The sequence below is a fragment of the Euprymna scolopes genome, chromosome 28 (assembly GCF_053919585.1).
Source record: "Euprymna scolopes isolate OS-2025 chromosome 28, ASM5391958v1, whole genome shotgun sequence".
NCBI classification, from domain to species: Eukaryota; Metazoa; Mollusca; class Cephalopoda; order Sepiida; family Sepiolidae; genus Euprymna; species Euprymna scolopes.
In genome coordinates this window covers 41,661,840-41,684,652 of record NC_136509.1, presented here as the reverse complement: position 1 = coordinate 41,684,652, position 22,813 = coordinate 41,661,840, and positions in this window count along the sequence as shown.

Here is a 22,813-nt window from a genome sequence, read left to right as displayed (position 1 = left end):
GACTAATGTTAGTGTGCCTCAACACTCCCTGCGTAAAAAATTTAAGTACTTTTTTTCTTACAAGGAAGTCACCACTTACCAAGGCCCGGAGGCCGCTCGGGGATAAGGGTTATTGCGTGTACAGTAATCAATGGGATAATATCGTAGTAATCGCTAGTAATGGAGATCTAATAACGTGTCTTACTATAAGGGGCGGTTCAACAGGAACTTGTTTATGTTGGACTTGAAGACATCCAAGTTGTAGTCAGGTGGGAAGGCAGGCAAACAGAAGAGAGTTCCATAGGCGTGCACGTCTAAGAAAAAAGCTTTGTTCATGGAATCTACGTTTTGATTTAGGCACAGATAAAGAGTGGGGAAAATTACTGACAGTAGTTTCATCTAGACGGGTGTTTTTCGTGAAAGATTGGCGAGGGGGCCCAGAAATTGGAGCTCAGACGAGCACTTGCAATGGAAATAACGATACCTCTGTTGTAGTTATTGTTTTTTGTTGTTGTTGATTGTATTGTTGTTTGTGTTGTTGTTATTATACATATTATTCAAAGCAACACTAAACAAGCAAGCATAATTAACATTTCGATTCTAAACTTTGATAGTCATGAACACCTAGATATTTATAGGCCCTAGTGCAGTGTACTGGCTTGCGCATCCCTGTTGTAAAAATAGATGTTCTTCTTCCCCTGCACTTATTTTTCTGTTTATCAAAACTAATTGATTTTCAAGAAACACAGTTGGTTGTTTGGCTGTGTGGTTGTTTTTGTTTTACGGTATTTCAACCTTTTTAGGTTATTTAATGCCAGTGATTTTAATGAAAAATATTTAAATAGGATATAATGTTTTGTTTCTTTCAAGTCAGTTTTTATTAAACCGATAGCTGGGGACCACAACAGATACTACAACTCCGGATCAAATTGGACCTGGGAGCAATGGTAATAAAGGGGTGGTTCTATACTCCCCAAAGCCCGCAAGCTGGGGCCTTACAATCGGATATAGTTTAAGGTCATATCAAGAAACATAAGGAAACTCGGAGCTTAACACGAAATTAGGATTATTTCACCACACATAAAGCGGTGTGAAGGGGAATATCAACAGTTTAAAGATGTTCTTTTATTTTTTTCTTATTTGTACTGTTAGTTAAACTATGACATAACACTATTAGAGAGCACTCACTCATAAGAAGTGGTAAGGTTCTCCGGAGTCTGAATGAGAACAACACACCCCATTTTTATATTATACTCCACTAATTTCAGTAACTTTTCAACTCACCCTACCTTATAGCAACATCCGCTTTCTGTTGAATTCTCGATGGCAATGACCTTTTCTCCTCACTGGAATTGGCGCGGTAATAAGTCACGCCAAGTTTTCGGTACGCTTCTAATTCACCCAGTCTATGTATGTTTTTTTTTTCTAAAACTCGCTTCTTACGTTCTTCTTGACCACTTAGCACCAATTTGTGTGGTAGTATTGCATTGTTGAAGTGTACAGCTTTTAAAGGGGCTTACAATTTTAGCTTCCTTGTGATAATATTGATTTTTGAAACCATTTTCTTTTACTTCTGTTGCAGTTATCATTTTTCTTTGTTTTAATTCCGTTATTTTTTTAAATTAAGTTACATGTGACTGATTTGTGTCGTAATTATTACTAATATTTACTCACTAAGAGTAGCCACACATGCCGCCATCAAAGATTGCTCTTGTGGTGTTCCCTAGAATCTAAGTGACAAAAAGTTTCCCCAGATTTCCAGTTATCTCCAACTCCTTCGGTAACCTATGAAGGTGAAGTTGCGTTATCGCAACAGCGGATTAACATTGATTTCTCAATGACGGCGACTATTGGTCTTCGTTGAAATTTGAGTGGCAATAAGGCTCCCCTATGTCCAAGTCCGCTTTGCACTCATCCATTCTCTTTCATTTCTATCGCTTTGATAGTGTCTTCTTCCAGAACTCCCAAATATGTGTAGCTATTCTGTTCATCTAATGCCCCCATCACTCTTTGATGTGGTAGTATGATACCTTCCGATGCTTCGGGTTTCCCTTTTCTCATTGTCATTAGTACGCATTTTTCCATACTAAATTCAATTCGGATATTCTTACTGAAGAGTCTGCGTGTGTTAATTAGCGCCTCAAGTTTCTTTCTCGGTTTTTGAAAACAGTTTAAGGCCACTCATGTATTATTATTATTATTATTATTATTATTATTATTATTATTATTATTATTATTATTATTATTTTATTTTTTTAACTCCTCTACCGATGTTGCTTTTGGTCAGAAAAATGTACACAAAAACAGAAACAGAAAACATCCAAATATGTGAAAGACAATTCCTCGTTTAACCGTGAATTCAATTTTTAAATACTAATTTCAGTTAGAAAGGTTTTTTTTTTCTCCCTCTGCTATTTTTTTAACTCCGCCGCTGAGTTTGCTGACGACCGCAAAAATGTACACAAAGACAGAAACATAAAACATCCGATCATGTGTAAGACAATTCCTTGTTTAACCATAAATTTCAAGTTTCAATCAAAATTTCGATTAGAAACGCTTTCTTGTTTCGTTTGTTATTTTTTAAAATCCGTCGCTGTTGTCGTTTTTGGCCGAAAAAAACGAACAAAGTAAGCTTTTCTAACTGAAATTATTATTATTATTATTATTATTATTATTATTATTATTATTATTATTATTATTATTATTATTATTTTATTTTTGTTATTATCATTATCATTATTATTATCAATGTTATCATTATCGTTATTATTGTTATCATTATTTCAAAAAACAAATTTACTTTATTGGTTATTACTATTACCACTAATATTATTACTAGTAGTATTAGTGGTGGTGGTGGTTGTAATGGTGGTATGTTTTTATTATTTTTTCATTATTACTGTAACTGTAATGGTAGGTGTTGTTTTTTGCTGTCATTGCTATTGTTGTTTTTGCTGTTAATATTACTACCGATATTAGTGTTGCTATTATCATTGTAGATTTTATTTCTATTGTTGTTGGTGGTGGTAATTGGCATAGTTGTGGTGATGAAGGAAAAAGGTCGGGAGGGGATATTTGACCTTGGTTGGAACCCTCCTAGAGATAATGTCTCGATAAAACTATCGGTGGTGGTGTAACCTTAAATTCACTAACCCCATTTATGGGAGAATGTCAAATAAAAATATTGAAAATAACGACGTAAATGAGGCTAGAACAACTTGTGATGGTCTCACGTCAGATAGGTGTCCCACTGGTCAACAGGGTAGGTCCTGTCGTCATCATACAACTCTTCGAAATTCTGAGGATGTGGATGGATATAGGGGGGAGTGAGAATTGCCAGAGAGGGTACCAAGACACGAAGGGAGTTGGAAAAGGAAATGTAAAAAAAACATGGACGGATGAGGAAAGAAGAGTCCTGTGGGAATGTTCGTAAGAAGTGGAAGTATAAATCTGGTGGATATATCCGAAAAATGAAGGAAGAATGTGAAATGAGAGGAGAGGGACCTAGAAGTGTCGCGAGTTTGGTATCCCAGTTAAAGCAAATTAGAAATAACAACCTACTTTCAGTGATTGCAAGAGAAGAGATTGAATGGATGGTTACGAATGAAATGAATAACGAAAGTAAAATTGATGAAACTAGCTCTGATGAAAGAACTGAGAGAGTGAAATTGCAGAAGGAAAATGGAAACGATGATGAGAGGCGGACAACTGAGGCGGTATGGAATCCTATGGTTAGGGGAAGTAATGAGAAAAAGTTTGAAGGATCTAAGGCAGATGAGATCATTGACTCTGAGGCAATGGAGCCAGTGAAAGGAGCAGATTTATGGAGAAGTGGTGATGAAGTTCGAACTTTGACTTCTGTAGAAAAATACGTACTCTAGAAGTAAAGAGGTTCTTCTTAGAGACGATATCATAGAGATTCAAAGTATGAAGAGTAGTGATAGGCGGAAGGTAAAAAACGAGGTAAAAATAATTCAAGGAGTAATTCACAGCACCATAAGAAAGAACACATCGATTACGGAACTTAACAGGCTTCTATATGCAGCGTCATACGTTATTGCGAATCGTCTTGGCTTATTACAGAAGAAAAAGGGAAAAATGAAGGATAGAACGCCACACTGGAATAGACGGCTTGAAGAAAGTATAAAATGGTGGCGGAAAGACATTGGTAGAATCGAAGAAATAAGAAAAGGAGTTAAACTAGAACAGAAAGCTAAGAACGAGCTTAAAAGGAGGTATAGATTGCTGGACAAGGGAACGATGAACGTTCTAACAATGTTAAAAGAGAAGGTCCACACTGGTGGTATGAAAATTAGGAACTTTGTTGGAAAAAAAGTGTTGCATTTCGGCAGACCAACCTTTTCCGGAACAATCAGGTTCAGCTGTATAAAGAATTAAATGGTGGTAAACAGGTGGGAAATAACAACACTCAAAATGCAAAAGATGCAAGGAAGTTCTCGAGTGGGATTTGGTCCGTTGAAAGGCGATATAATGAGAAGGCTAGCTGGTTGGGAAAGGTCAGAGAAAGGCTATCAGAAATGCAGCAGATGCAGAACGTTGAGATAACCATCGATGACGTTAAAGCTGGCATACGAAGGATAACAGACTGGAAGGCACCGGGTCCAAATGGAGTGATGGGCTTCTGGTTTAAACAGTTCCCATGCCTTTATCCACCTATCGCTGCTGCTCTGCAAAGGGTTGTAGAGTCGGGAGATTCCCTGATTGGCTTGTGAAGGGAATAACAACACTGATTAGGAAAGATCCTGCAAAAGGAACAGATGCCAATAATTATAGACCAAGTACATGTCTGCCATTGATGTGGAAACTGTTAACTGGAATATTTGCGGAGAAAATTTATAAACATCTAGAGCGTAATGGTGTTTTTACTGACGAACAAAAGGGGTGTCGGAAATGCTCGAGAGGTACTAAAGAGAAACTACTAATTGATAAAGCAATAATGCAGGATGCGAAGAAGAAGAAGAGAAATCTTAGCGTAGCATGGATTGATTACAGAAAGGCTTATGACATGGTTCCTCATTCATGGATACGTGAAATACTACTGATGATGAAGGTTGCTGAGGTGTGAGAGGGCTTTTGGAGACAAGTATGGCTCAATGGAAAACGGTGCTGACAGCAAAGAGAGAGGAGATGTGACAGGTTGGCAATAAACGTGGGGTATTTCAAGGAGATTCGTTACCGCCACTTCTTTTTGTAATGATAATGATGCCACTGAATATCCTCTTTAAGAGAGACAACTGGGGTATAACTTTGGATCTGGTGACAGACACCTCAACCATCTACTATTTATGGATGATTTGAAAATATTCGGTAGAAATGAAAAGGAAATAGAGAAGCTGTTAGAACTTGTGGGGACATACTCAGAAGACATTGGGATGCAGTTTGGGATTAGTAAATGTGCGGTGCTGGTGATGAAAAGGGGAGTAAAGGTTCATTCGAATGAAATAGTGCTGCCAAATGGAGAAATCATGAAAGAAATAGAAGATACAGGATATAAGTATTTAGGAGTCCTGGAGGGTGTATGTATCATGAACAGAGAAAAGAAAGAAAAAGTCAGGAAGGAGTATCTTAGAGTGAAACTAATTGCAAAGTCGAAACTGTATGGAGGAAATCTAATGAAAGCAGTAAATGCATGAGCAGTCAGTGATTTGAGATACAATGCGGAAATTTTAGAATGGTCTGACAAGTATTTGCATGCCATGGATATCAAAACAAGAAAAGTTTTAGCAATGTTTCGTATATTTAACATTCGAAGTAGCGTAGCAAGGCTGTATCAAAAGAGGAAAGATGGTGGGAGAGGATTGAAAAGTGTAAAAGATTGTTGTTAGAACCGAGGAAATGTCGTTGAAGGAGCATGTGGTTAGAAGTGGGGAGTGGATGCTTAAGGTTGTGGCCAATGAAGTGGAGGTATGTGAGATCAAGGCTGATTATGTTTAACGTATGGATAGAGAAAGGGCAGAGTAACTGGCTAGGAAGAAAATGCATGGAAGGTTCTTCCATGATATTGCAGCAGTGGCTGATGAAAGATCATGGCAATGGCTTAGAGCTGGGTATCCGGCGAAGAGTACTGAAGCTTTTGCTTGTGCAGCACAAGAGCAGGCATTAGGAACACGATTGCTAAAAAAAGTTGTTCTAGGAGAGGAAATTGCTGCAGAATGCCGGATTTGTGGTAAAACCTCAGAATCAATTGCGCACCTTGCAGCAGCGTGTAGTGGACTGGCCCAGAGAGAGTACCGCAAAAGACACGATCGCATGGGACTCCGGATATATTGGGAGGTGTGTAAGAGAGTTAGGGTGAAGTGCCCTGGAAAATGGTTCGAGGAGGTGCCTAATGAAGTGTGAACAATGAGGATGACAAGGTAGAGGTATGGTGGGACAAAAGTGTCATAACGACCAAGCAATTGGAACATAATCGTCCGGATTTGGTCGTCATTGAAAAGGTCTCAAAAAACTGGCAGATTGTAAACTTCTCAGTACCCTTGGACGGGAATGTGAGAGAGAAGGAGAATGAGAAGTAGAACAATTATGCTCCATTGGCCTTGGAGATAAGGCGTATACACGGAGTTAAAACACAAATAATCCCGGTCATAGTTGGTACACTAGGAGTAGTATCAAGTCGTCTGGAAGGACAATTGAAAAAACTACAAATCCCCGATGTTTTAGCAGCCTTCAAACCCCTGTAATTATAGGTACCACCAACATCCTTAGGAAAACCCTTGATCTTTGAAGCTCCTGTTTGAAGCTGGGCTTAAGGGAACCCCTCTGGTAATGAATTCCATCCCTTTCCAGAGAGGCGTTCATAAGCGATATCAGACTTATTATTATTATTATTATTATTATTATTATTATTATTATTATTATTATTATTATTAATGCTATTGTTAATATTGTTATTATTATTATTATTATTATTATTATTATTATTATTATTAAAATCTTCAATCAGTTCACTACTCAGATCAAGTGCTGCGCTGTCTTCCCTGCGGGTAATTCAACACTGCAGCTGTATGATGTATGAGATATGTTGTTTTTCTTCTTTGCGATCTGAAAGCATTGTGACAGACAAACTGATTGTGTGGCAAAACACATTAAAAATATAGATACCACTTAAAAAGTCAACACCTACAAAGGGCGAAGCCCAAGTGCGAAGACATGTCAACAATTATTTATACAAGTTCGAAGGTAGAACGCAAGAAAATTATGTATAAAATTTCGAATATTACAAACCGCGTATTATTTTTTAACTGTATATGCTAATCATATTTAAGCGACTATATGTATATATATAATACTTGTGCACTTTTGCTGAAATAATAATGTTATTATTTTGAAGGGTTTTCTTAACATTAGAAGGGGAGGGTGTTTTGTAACTATCCTGTGTATCCACCTAACAATTTACTAAAAAAATAATGATATCGTGAATATTGAATTTTACCTGAAAAAAAAAACTTTTTAAAAATAGCGCGGTGGCAAAATTGCATAGCACAACATATATATATATATATATATATATATATATATATATATATATATAAAGTATATATATAAATATATATATAAAGTATATATATAAAGTATATATATATATAAAGTATATATATATATATAAAAAGTATATATATATAAAAAGTATGTATATATATAAGTGCGCAGCACATCATATATATATATATATATATATATGCATATATATATGTGTGTGCGTGTGTGTATGTGTGTACGTATATATGTGTTTATGTATGCAAAAGTATGATAGTGAATTTTGAAAAGTCTGTGAAACTAATCAATGCATGTACAAAGTCTTGCAATTTTTTGAAGGCACTTCGTATATATATATATATATATATATATATAACTTAGAAATATACACAATTTGGCCAGATACATTGAGTATACAAATATCAACAATGCAACATAAACAAAGTAATTTAGTGGAGATATGTTTTACTTTATCTAATACAAAATGTTTCACCAACATTTAACTCATTCAGTAAGACCGGTGAGCCTAAATTGAACTAGAGATTTATTAAAACATACTTTTCATTGCTAGTAGTGCTTTAAATACATCTCTATTAATCTTTCTTATTTTATTTTGTATCGTTTGTTAATCAAAACCATTAGATCGTAGTATACGTGCATATATATATATATATATATATATATATATATATATGATTACTTCACTTAATCATATGAAGTAATATACGAAGATATTCCATGCATAAATTTTCAGTATGTATTGAACAATGCTCAATACATATGTAGAACTAGGTAGTATGTTTGGAAAATATATATGACAATTAAGCTTATATATATATATATATATATATATATATATATATATATATATTGGTCAGTAAAGAGAGAAAGTGGAAGTATAAACTCTGTATGGTAATATATATATAGAGAGAGATTTATTCATTTATTTAATAATAGTATAATCAATAAGCGCAATTGAGTAAGTGGGAGCGCTTTTTACCTATCTGTATGTATTTTGAAGCCTAATGCTTTTTATTAGAAGTGTAAAGAGAGGCTAGGTAACATAATACTAATTTATTTATATGTTTTGTTTTTTTTTTATATAAAAAATAATATGTCACTTGCTTTGCATCCAAAAAGGACCTGATTAAAGGCCTGCCATTACGTTTATTCACTTGGCGTTAATGAACTTTCTCCAACTTGATAAACTCTCATGCATCGAACTTTCATTTTATTTCATATCCTTTTATATATATATATATATATTTTTGTGTCTTTTATTTTCTATATTTATTTAATTTTTCTATCTCTATTTCATATTATTTAATTTTAAATTCCCTATATTTTTTATTCATTTATATTTAATAACTACACACCCCTTAGAACTATTAGTATCTATAATTATTCTATAATTATTACATTTTTACAAAGATGCACCCCGTACCCGTTGATATTTATCCCTTTGTTCTTCCATCTGTTTATCCTCTATCTTAATTAAAAACTTTGTACACTGCAGCCCGTATACTTCATTCCCTCACATTAATTATCATGCTATTACGCCTCATAACTAATATCTATTTTAATGAGCTGTTATGGTGTACGATATCCCTGCTAAAACATTCGACTTAGCATAAACCCGTTATCCTATATAACGACCCACCATAGCTACAATACATTTAGACATATAGTTAAATAAGAAACTTCTTTTACGTAATTACCCTATATTCTCCCGGAGAGTATACACACACACACACACACACACACACACACACACACCGTCAACACTTACCTGTATAATATATGACCCACTACACAGAGATCAATATGGTTCCCCCCCCAATACCCTAAGAATTTATTTCGATCCTAATTTAATTCCATGACGTCGCATCATTATTACGTTACCTAGCATCTTCTCTATTCTTCTAATGAGAAGCATTATGTTTCGAAATACCATGGAATAAAGGGTTCCCACTTACTCAACACGTAAAATGGATGTATACCTTTATTAATTCAATTAATAAATCTCTTTATATATATATATATATATATATGTGCGTGTGTGTGTGTGCATATATATATATATATATATATATATATATATATATATATATGCGTGTGTGTCTTTCTTCATATATATATATATATATATTTAATTATCATAGTAAGTAATTATGTATAAGTATGTATATAAATGTGTATGTACATATATATATGTATTAATAAATATATATATATATATGCTTATGTAAAAATAACGTTGTATGAGTGTAAGTTTGCTCCCTATGGACTCGAAAGCGGCTGGGCCTATTTTTATGACATTGTACAGGAAGGTACTTCATGTGCTGGGCAGTATTATTAAATATGTTTTTTTATCGGAATGTGCTCAATGATTATCCATAATCGATCATCTGAAAAAATCCAGTAAAAGAAAGAACAGGCGATTTTAACCAAAATTAACACCTTACATAGCAGTGCATTTGAGATGTGTTATTACTACATAAACTGCAAGGTCCGATATATTAAATAAACAGTAAATATTTTGGCATAACAGGGGCAAGTTTAAATGTCTGATTTTGTTTGAAACACAATTGCGCCATAATACGTAAAGTCTTGCATTTTAATATTAAATCAAGTATACAGGCAAGGTATATAGAAATAGAAGTAGTTTTTTAGGGGGGGGGGGTATGGCAGTGACGTGTTCGAAATGAATGTTTCTACTTGGAGCAGAATTGAAGCTTTATGCTTGACTTTTGCATTGTTAATTGTAATTCAAGCCCATATATATATATATATATATATATATATATAATATATATATAATATATATAATACATATATAATATATATATATAATATATATATATAATATATATATAATATATATATAATATGTATATAATATATATATACATATATTTATATATATATATATGTATATATATATATATATATATATATATATATATATATATATCTTGAGTTGTAAATCATGTTTTAGTTTCAGCAAAATTCCGATGGGGAGTTATTCTATTCTTGGTCATGATGGAATAAGTCTCCTAGCGGCTTCGACGGCTTAGAAACTGGGTAGAGTGTTCATCAAGGATTCGTTCTTTACACTCACCCTTACTGTGGGACTGAGGTACACAGTTTGGATATTTCTCAGGAGGTCCACCCTTCCAGGCCTTTCCACCCGGGTTTTGGGTAGACCTAGTTGATTGCTTTTCGCCTGAGGCGCCCCTACCAGCTAATGCTGACGGGAATATTCAGGCAATTTTTGCCAAGAGTGTCCCTTCTCTAGGGGATCTTGCCGATTCCCCACTTTCCGACCTTGTTTAACCATTTGCTATGGTGAGCAACAAACAAATATCTATAAACCAAAAATATTGCAATAGTTTATATAATTTTATAAAATCAGCAGAAGGTTCTCGACAGTGTAATTGAGTCCACGTCACCTCAGAATTATAGCAACATTCTGTGTCCGTTAATGTGCTCAATAATTATCCACAATCGATCATCTGAAAAAAATCTGAAATAATGCCCGTACTAAAAGTTGTGGCAATGTCTATCATATACATGTTTAAAATCACCTTGGACAACATGCAACTGTATATAAACGCACATATTTTACACGATTTGTTAAAATTGTAGTTTTGTAAATAAATTTAATTGTGTCTAGTTTGATGTCCTTTCATTTGTTAAAATAACTTATTATCTACCACTGGACCTAGGATTCTTCTTAAAAACAAAAAAGATCACGGTGTCACTAGAAAGGTTGCATTTGCCAGAGTTTAGGACTTGACTCATAGGATGCTATACGATCCTGACATGAAAGACGAAGCTTCCATTTATAATGCTATTAGTTTTATATTGAATATTTTGTAGGTTATTATATAATTATTAAAAAAAAAACTATTTCATAGAATTTTTACTAGATCTAATTATATTTATTGTAATAATGATAAATATGCGAAATATTATTATCATAATCAGAAATAATTAACTTATTTCTCTCTTGATTCCATATTTCCCGTTTTTTGTGTTTTCATATTTTACGTTATCATCATTGTTTTATTAGTATTGTTGTTGTTGTCGATATAATTATTCTCGTCCGTTAATTGTTGTTTTATTAACTTTGATCCTTATCATTTTTTAATCATTCGCTTAAGAATTTGTCAATTTCATCTCGAACGTTTATTTTTGTTCAATGTCGCCTTTTATCAGCATCTCCATCACCATAGCAACAAGAGTTGCCATCTTTATCAATTTTCTTTATCAATCATCATTTCGCCTGCCTTTGTACATTCTATTTTTCCTTCTCTTTTTTTTTTAATTGTTTTTCTTTTTAGTTTCTCGGTAGGTTGCTCTTATTACTTTAGCTTAATTGATTTTTCCCGGGGCATATTTACCGTAATTTGCATTCGCAGAAGATTTACGCTTAAACTTGAATAATCGTTTGGAAAGAATTGAACATCAAAAAATGATTCCTTTTCGTTCAGTTTCTTCGGAATCGCATTGCACAGTGGCGCATTCCAGAATCACAATAATATTCTTTTACCGAAGGGTATTAAAACGATTTATAAATAATCTGAAAACAAATCTCTCACAGTTATAACAACTATATTCCATATTCATATAAATAACACTATTCCTTGAAATTTAATACGATCAAAATCTTGATAACTTCAGGGTAGAAACTTACGTATTTTTGATTGTATACTGCTTAATAATTACATGTATATAAACTTATCTCTTAACTGGAATACTCTAGGCGGCTAATATAATTTTTTTTGAGATCCTGCATGGGCAAAAGTAAATATCTGAACCTTATATTTTAACAGAATTGTTTATAATTGATTATATTTTAAAACTACTTTGATTAAACTATAATTTGTAAAAAAAAAAAACGAAACCATGATTCATCTTTAAATAGATGTCTCTACAAATAATGTGTGGATCGACATCATGTAACGAACTAATGGAAACGGAAGATGATTGGTTGGTTGTTTTTGTTTTACGGCATATCAGCCCTTTTCAGGTTATTTAATGCAGAATCTAGTTATTTTCAGGAACGATTTTTACTGGAGTATATTTTTTTAAAAGTCAGATTCTATTTAACCCATAGTTGGGATCCTAACGTGTTCTACCACTCCGGGTCAGAGTGGACCTGGGAGAAATGGCAATTAAAGGGTGGATTCATACTCCCCAAGGGCCGCAAGGTAGGGCCTCACTATCGGATATAGTTTTAGGTCATATCCAGGACCTGAAGATGATTATGAGTATATAACTAGAAGAAACTGTCAGTAAGCAGAAAGTTCCACAAGCTTGTAGTTTTTGGACAGTAAGTACTTGAATAAAAGGCTGCATTAAAACGATGTATAAAGCAGCGAATTGGTGAAGAAAACTAAATCAAATCGAACGAGTTGGAATATAGGACTCTGGAATGAGATAAAATAATTATGAAGTAGTAATATAATCATGTAATTATAAAAAAAAGATTGAGATTAGACACATAAAGTATGTGAGAATTATTTCGCAAGGACAGAAAACAATGTGCATTCATTTTTTGTGGATTGTTATGCTCATTTTCACATTTGCTGCTTAACCAGATTTCTGCCCACTCATCCTCTGGCCTGGTGGTTTATCATAGCGAGGTGTCATATATATATATATATATATATATATATATATATATATATATGTATATTATCCATATATGTATATAATTGTATGTATACACACATACACACACACACACACACACACACACATATATATATATATATATATATATATATATATATATATATATATATATATATATATATATATATATATATATAAAAGGGGCTAGCATGAGTGCCCGACGTTGATCATGGTTAGTTTAATATCAATGGATATCTTACACTTCCAATAATTTTATGGTCATGAAAATCGCTGAAATCCTTCGTTTCCAATCAAATAGATTGACTGCCAGCTCAAATCGCGGACCCATCGCAGTGCATAGAAAGGAATCGTTACATAGCTTCCAATAATTATTTAATCTACAATACTGTATTGTAATTAACACCGCACTGTAGAGAACCAAATGTAGCAATTATATCTATATCTAAAAATAAATAAATAAATAAAAATATTATTTGCTGACATCTAAAATAAAAAAAATTAGGCAATTTCTTTAAAAAAAAATCTGTTCTTCAAGGTGAAGACGCTAATCTCGATATCGTTTAAAAAAATCAACAACAAAAAAAACTACGTAAATATATAAACGATAAAAACTAAAAAAAAAAAAAGTATCATAGAGTAATAGATAAGACGCTGGACTGAAATACATAAGGTGCAGGGTTCGAGTCCTAATAACAGTCAAGCTACGCTGAAGAGGGATTAGGACCTCAGAACATGCACGTACGTAGATTACTGTTTTAAAAATAAATAAAAAATATTATTTATTTACGTCCAAAATAAAAAATAGGCAATTTCTAAAAAAAAAAAAAGAAAAAAACATCCGATCTTTAAGGTGAAGATTCTAACCTCAATATCGCTTAAAAATCAACAACAACAACAACAAAACTACGTATATATATTAGATTTTTATATATAAATCCTGCATGCAAAAATTCAAATACTACGGTGCAATTGTGCTCTAAAGCAGAGTATCTATTTTGAATGCGACATTCTTTCATCAAAAAAACTAGGGTTAATTTTTTACGCTTTCCTGTTTTGCTTGTGCGGTTATAAAATTCATTAATACACTTGCCTGTATAAATTTGGTCGAAATCTAACTGTTCCTTTTTTAATCAAATTATAAGATTACCGATATTTGATAATTATCAGACGCATTCTGATACGAAACATATCTACGAAAACTCCATGACATAAAATGTACATTTGTGTGAAATTTAACATAAACGAACACATCCTTCATAGAGTCCATAAGAACTTAATTCACAGACACACAGAGATAACGTGACTTTTATATGTTAGTAGAGATAATGATAACCACGTTTATCGTTCATAATTACAAAAAAAACAACGTTTGTTTTTAAACAGGTACTTGTGTGTTTTCGGTGGAAACTTATCGATTATCGCATGTAATTCATCAAATCTGTTGCCAAGGTCGCTGGAAAAATTACCGCTCCAGTAGATATCTCACTGCTGATGCAATTCTCTTTCTATATAGAAGCTAAGTATGTCTAAGGATGGAGTACTGCTGACATATCTGGGCTGGTGCTGCTAAAAACAGCATATCCTGCCCTGAAACAGTACAAAATAGATTCGTAGCTTAGTGGGGAATGCCATTTTCTCGTCCCTGCAACCTCTCTCCCACAGAAGAGATGTTTCGAGCCTGTCGTTGTTTTATCATTATTTCCATGGGAAGTGCTCGTCTTAGCTCCAATCTCTGGTTCCCCCTCGCCAAGCTTTCACGAAAACACCCGTCTAGCTGAAACCACCGGCAGTAATTCTCTCCACTCTTTATCTGTGCGTAAATCAAAACGTAGACTCAATAAAGAAAGTTTCTTTCTTAGAAGTGCACGCCTGTGGAACTCTCTTCTGTTTGCATGTGTCCCAACTAACTACAACTTGGATGTCTTCAAGTCCAACATAAAAAGTTCTTGATAAACCGCCCCCTTAAGTAAGACACTTTATCAGATCTCCAATACTAACGATTACTACAATGTTTTCTCATTGGTTACTCTGCAGGCAATAACCCTTATCCCTGAATGGCCTCCAGGCCTTGGTAAGTGGATCCTTTCATGTAAAAAAAGGGTGTCTATTGATACGTGGCTTTTCATACGAATATTTCATATCGTACATGAGTAACTGTGCATATGAATAAGATACAATTGTTTAGTATTCAATTTTCAGGTTGTCGTTAAACGTAACTGCTATAAATCTATTTTATTTCAACCAATTTATTTTTTATAAATAAATGGAAAAACTAATCGGAATCTCTATATTTACTATTATATCAAAGGAACTTTGTGTGTGCGCGCGCGTGTGTGTGTGTGAGAGAGAGAAAGAAATAAAGAGAGAGTTGTCTATAAAATATGAAACGGCAGAGCCGATTTTTATGAGATTTACACTAAGAAACCTGATGTACTTGGTGGGGTCTTCTGACGTATGTTTAGTATCGAAATGTGTCCTACATACGAAAATCGATATTCCAAAAAGTCCATTGAAAAAGGAAGTCCAATTTTGACCAAAGTTAACACTTTTTGACACCATATCATACACGTTAATATGAAAAGTTTAAACACTTCACAAGTAGAAAATCACAACAAATAAAATCTAATTGTCAATAGGGCAAGGCTGCGTTCGAAATGAATGTTTCTTTTTAGAGCACAACTGAAATATTCTACTTGATTTAAGCACGTTTAACTTTAATTTAAACTATGTAAACATAATTTTATAAAATGAACAGTATCTTCAACTTTAATTCAAGTGAATATTTAAAAACAAAATCATAAAATCAAGAAGTAATTTTTGCATAGTACAGGGCTGCGTTCGAAATGAATGTTTCTATTCAGAGTATAATTGGGCCCCGATACTTGACTCCTGCATTTTGAAATTTAAGTCAAGCCATTATTTAGAAATAGTTTTTATAAAATCAAAAGTACATCCTACATTGTAATGAAGACTACAATGTATTGTTGACTACGGTTCTATGAGGCCCATGTGAAGATTCCTATAGGTAGACTGCGAGGGGAGGTCTCGGACTAGAGCAGAAAATCAATCGATTTGACTAAAAAATTAGTGATGCCACTGATATCAATGATTAAAAAAGTATGCAAGCTTAAAAATTTGTTGATCTTCATTCAATTCTTGACAACGTCGGAAGTCCCTTCTAGTAAGTAATTAATATTGATATTTCTGCAAATTCTACCGCTTCTAATTTATAAATATTTTGTTTTCTGTTGTCTTACGTAATGGACAGTTATACATATGTATGTATGTATGTGTGTATGTATGTATGTATGTATGTAGTTAAAAGTAAAAATCTACGAAAGTAAACAAAGGTCCTGGCTATGACCCTAAACTATATCCGGTGGTAAGGGCCAAGCTTGCGGGCATTGTGGAGTGTGGGCCCACTCTTTAATTGCCATTGATCACAGGTCCACTCTGACCCGGACTGGTAGTACCTGTTAGGGTCCAGACTATGAGGGTAATAGAAACCGACTCAAAAAAACAAATATACTCTATTCAAAAATTGTTCTTCAAAATCACTGGATTCGGCAATAAATAACCTGAAAAGGGTTGATATGCAGTAAAACAAAAACAACCAAAACAAACAAAGTAAACAAACTCAAAGTTAGTATATTCTTAGTCATAGTCTTAGTACATAGTAAAGTTGACAAAAAAGATGTACCCTAAACGTATCAATTCCTTATAAGGCTGTTGATTTTCGGCCCATCTTATGAAAAAAGGAAGATAATTCTGATTTTTTTATCAAGATGGTCTTCTCTTATATCGACGTATTTATCGAGAAATCTAGATAATCTATATAAAGATAATATATATAATATAGATATATAATATATAATACATATATATATATAATATATATAATATATATGATATATATATGATATATATAATATATATAATATATATATATATAGATATATATCACGATAAATTTTTCGCCCAAATGAAAATAGCACTACGCCTTTATTTTAACTTAGCTATTGACAGAAATCAATTCAAGTGACTTGATTGTGTAGTAAAGTTTACATATATTCAATGTAGTCGCTTTCAATCTCAATCATCGCCTCGATACAGGTAGGAACTGGGAGCATGCAGTTTCCATATACGCCGATAACATCACGGCGAATACTCAAGGGATGGGCGCGATCAGGCTGGCTTTCGTGATCTGGGAGTTCATGTTGGCGATGTTATCATCGGATAACCAAAATGAGTAGTTCAGCGGGTTTAGGTGGGAGGAGGATGGGGATTTTGTGAGAAAGGTATAAAGTTGTAGCATTCACTTTCAGACATAATAAAACGCCTTTATGGCACTTGGGATTTATACACAACTGGTAAATGGTCGGCGACAAAAAGACTGTTTTCATTAATCAGAAATAAAATGCCTTTCTTTTTTTCTAGGGCAACACCTTTAACGTTCCTTCTGATATGATATGATATGGTATATATATATATATATATATATTTATATATATATACAAACATATATATGGCTGATATGATATATATATACATAAATATATATATACGTATATATATTCATATATATATAAACATATATATATATGTCTGATATATATATATATACATAAAAATATATATATACGTATATATATATTCATATATATATATATATATATGTAAAAACATATATATATATGTCTGATATGATACACATATATACATAAATATATATATATACGTATATATATTCATATATATATATATATATATATATATATATATATATATATATAAGTAAATTCTTAGTACAGCAAAATGGAAGGAGAAATTTCAGAGGAAACATAATTTTATTTAAATCTAAAATCAAAAAGATCAAAGAAACAAAAAAAAACGAGCAGGTGGAATTGTTAAAATTGCCTTAAGGCCTTATCGTCTGACCCTCTAAGAGGAAACGTCAGAATGATAAATTAAAAACTAAGAATCGAATGAGAAAACCTGGTGTAATCGAATATCCCGAGGGATGTGTTGGGATATTCTCATTTCCAATCTTTGGGATGTCTTACCAACGTAGTCAGCTCCACACTGAAAAACCCATTTATAAACAACAGAATTATTGGTCCTATTGGCCTTCATATTGTTGAAAGGATTTCTTCTGCTACTCAACGTTGTTTTCCAGCTACTATGCTTTGAGTAGTTTACACAACTCGAACCTTTTTCTCTTCTTTTTGTAAAGTTGTTTTTCCAACCATTCAAAAGAATTCTGTGATTGTTATTCGATTACACCAGGTTTCGAGTCATGCCGAGTTGACAAAACAATCACCTAAAAAAAATTTTTTTTAATTTGAGGTGAGGTGTAAATGCCATTGATAAAAACATCAGAGATGTTGATATGCTTATACGTGCTAGAAGCAAGGATGTATTTAATTTATCTTATGTTTCTCTCTCTCTCACACACGGATAAAGTAGTATCAGCCAGAAGGTTGGGTGTGGTTATCCCCCCTCCTCGCATTAATAAAGAAAATATTTTTGTTTAATTTGAGATACTACATTCTCAAGTCAAACAGTATAAGCCCGGGTCGAATTATAATTTCCTTTATATGATGGCAAATTCTCCTTTCAACACACAAGAATTTGCATGGAGCAATATCTACTGCCAGGCCTCCAACCTTTTAAAGCCTACTAATGATATTTATGCTACTAAAATGGATAAGAGTACCGGTGTGATGATTCTTACCAATAATGATTACACTCAGAAAATGTTAAATATTCCGAATGATTGTACTAAGTTCAAAAACCTAGGTGACATTTCAAGTGCAACATTTTGAGTATTGAAGTAAAACTTCAAGAACGTTTTTTTTCAGATACATGGAAATAAATTTATCAGAAAGATTACTTATGATAGGATCTCGTGATTTCGCAGCGACCACAAAAATACGGGCTGCCCAAGATCCATAAGGGGAGTGTTCTCTTTTCCGTAATGCCCATCGTATCCATAATTAGATTAGCTCAACATGAACTTGCAAAGTCACAGATTAGAGATCACGTGAATTATCCTGCCAGATAATTCATTGAGGTAATACTTTTAGGACGATCCTAGCCAAAAAAGGTAAAGCTCAATATATAAAAATAGAGCAATATATAAGATAGTCGTCCTCTTCTCGGCCGAGATCTTGACACTGTGCTGAACAAATTGTCAAGTAATTGTGTTACGGACTGGTTCCGTTTTTCCGCGACTATGCCTGACATAGAATGTAGTCCGCAAACTTAGTCTTTGTTCTTTTAATGTAACTAGCCTATTGACGAACTTCCTTTCGACGAAACCATACAAATATGTTATGAGATGTATCGTCGTACGCTAATTCCCTACTGTTCCAGAGAATATTTTCTGGAACTCGTTGAACTGGCTATTAAGTCGATCGGTTTTAACTTTAACAATGGAATATATCACTAGATTGATGCGGTAGCAATGGGCAGTCCTTTGGGTGTTATCCTAGCGAATATCTTTCGGAACCTGTTTTATTTACTCGTGTTTCTGACCTTTTCTTTATTAGCATGACATTTTTCTCATTTTCAAGTCCCGCCATAAAGCAATTCATTTTTCTGCAATTAAGTAATTAAGCACTACAATTCACTATCGAGGAGGAGCATAATGACTCTCTGAAGTTCTTAGATATTTTGGTAGAAAGGCCAGGGAGCAATTTCTCTTCCACAATATACTCGAAACTGACTTTCACGAACCTGTGTTTTAGTTGCGATTCCCTTGCCTCCCTGAATAAGAAAAATTAGCTTGATAAGAATTTTAGTTCATCGTGCTCTTATGATTTGGACGGCTAGCAAATTAGAAGCTTTATTGAAAATTATAACCAATACACTCATTTAGAATGAAGTTTATTCATAAAAAAAACTTGCGAAATCGAATACTGAAATTTTCTTTTGAACACCTAAATGTCCGGCTTATTTAAAGCTTCCCTTTATTGCTTCCATCAGTAAAGGTTTCTTTGAAAGAATTTAATCTGTGGTGGCCCATTGTTAGTATGTGTTATGTTGTATTTTGTACCAGAACGGCTTTCCGGGTTTTTCGGAATGATGTTCTTCCTACACTGGAAAAAAGTTTAGTTATTTATGAATTCAAATGTCAGTGCGGTGTTGAGTATGTGGGTCGAACTTTTCAGCGCCTGGAGGTCAGACTGGTCCAGCACAAATTCGTACATCGTGTATGGCCAACAGGATTATATCGCCGAGCACATCTAGGTGTTAAACGAAATACATCCGGACCTTCACGTTGCACATCCGGGCACTCACTCATCCACGAGTGGGCGATCGATCAACATTTGCTCGACAACAAATTTTGTGGAGATGCCTGTTCGGATAGTTGTTTCCGTATCGTACGCAGAGCTCGCTCTAAACACATACTGAATACATCGGAGTCCTTGTGTGGTACGCGGCATAAACTGTCGGTCTGTAGGCAGAAAGAGCTGTCCAACAAATTAGAGATTTTAACAGTATTTAATACATAGACGTATTTCTTTTTTATGCATGTATTGGTTTGAGTACTGTACAAGTGGCGGACGGATGTTTGTTTTAATAGACATTTGGATGGGTTATTTTCTGTATCGCTTCTGTGGTCGAGTGATAGAACTGCCGACTGTCAACTCGACGGTTCTAGGTTTGATAATGGCTTGAGAGGTGCTAGTCTAGCGGCACTGATGAGTTGTGATACAATGGAACAGGAGTCTATGTCGATAACATATATATATATATATATATATATATATATATATATATATATATATATGAACTACCGTCGATATGATGCTGATATTGGCGACAATTTTTATTCTTTTTTTCCATTTCCCTACAATACGCTTGGAAAAAAAACTGAACGGTACTTACTAATACTTACGTGTTTAATCATATTCGCCGATGTTGTCTCTTGATAGTGTATCGGTCGAAAAAGTCTCGATGTATTTTTGAATATGTTTTTCATCGCTAATTTATCCATTTACTCTTTAATCGTTTTACTAACGGAGTTTTACCTTCCCCACAAATTTAACAATTTATATTTTATATAACTGTTTTCCCAAATTGGCATGACTGCAAACATCTTGTTGAAAGCAATTATTATTTTTACCATAAAAAATCTCATATATATATATATATATATATATATATATATACACACACATATATATATATATATATATATATATATATATATATATATTAATGAGAATTTTTGTATAAGGACTATTCCAAGATACATATTTAACGGATATTTAATAGAAAGACTTGAAATATTATATATGGTATTTCAACATGTGGAAAACTTTGTAATGTTTTTTTCCGGAAAAGGGCTGCTACAAAGTAGTAATTTAAAAAAAAAATTGGTACATGTGGGTCGTCGGATTTTTATATTTGTCAACTGTTTCACGAATACGCATACATGAACCGTTCACATTACAGATTTCCTATGTTAAAAATACGTAAGTTTTAAAACACATTTTAATGGTTGTGTAAAGCTAGCCGTGTGGCCATCGTACTTGTCTCAGCCTCTTTAGCGTTTGGTTTCTATCTCAACTCGGGTTTTTTTTTTAATATTTACTTACAAGAAGGGAACACTTTAGAAAAAAAACATAAGCCTCGCATGCACATTTCTCCGTTTCTGTATGAGTTAAAGTATAATATTTATGCGTATATTATGACCCGGCCACACCGGGTGGCCTGCTAGTATATATATATATATATGTATATATATATATATATATATATATATATATATATATATATATGCACACAACGTAATTTTTATGTAAGAGTTGATAAATTTATAAAGAAATTTATTTGAATAGAATTATAAATCGAGGCAATACTTGTAACGCCTATATTTTTACGAAAATATTAAACTAATAGCATTGGGCAAGTTCTTGTTGATGGAATTTGCTACATGTTTCTAAAGAAGTAGTGAAAATTTAAATATATTAAGTAATTTGATTTTTTCATTTTAGTATTTGAATAAAACTACCTGATCAATTTTGGCATGTTAATGTCGAATCTGATTTCATATACACGAGATTTGATCCCTTGTTTCTATAAACATATAAAAAGTCAGATGGTTCTTTCAATAATATGGATTCAAAATTTTACAACAGTAAAGATGACAAAAAAAAATTAGTGGTAGTTTTTAAGAAATCACACGAAAAATTGACTATGATTATTAATTTAGCACGTCAACTATTCAGGTTATAATCTATAAATAAAAAATATAAAAGCAAAAATGTGTGTATGTATGTGTGTTCGCTTTTTCTGTATGTCTACAAAAGGCTTTCTTCAGAGAAGCGGTCGGCCGCTTCACAACTTTTAAGAATTTTTTATATCACATATAAATCGTAATATGTCACGGTTAACAACGAAGCTCGCCCGTCTATTTAATTTGCTCGATTTCGGGAAGATAAAAGTTCAACATTTGTCGCTCGCCGCATGTAGGTTAGTCTTTTTCCTATAACATCTTGGGGGAAAAAAAACGTTCCACAGTAAATGAATACTATCCCGCAGTCAAACTTGACTTCATTAACCCATTAAAACGGGCACCTGCCAAATTCAAGTAATTGCATAAATTCAAACGTATTTCCGTTAGAATCTCGCGATGGGGCAATGGTTAACGTCGCACGTTTTT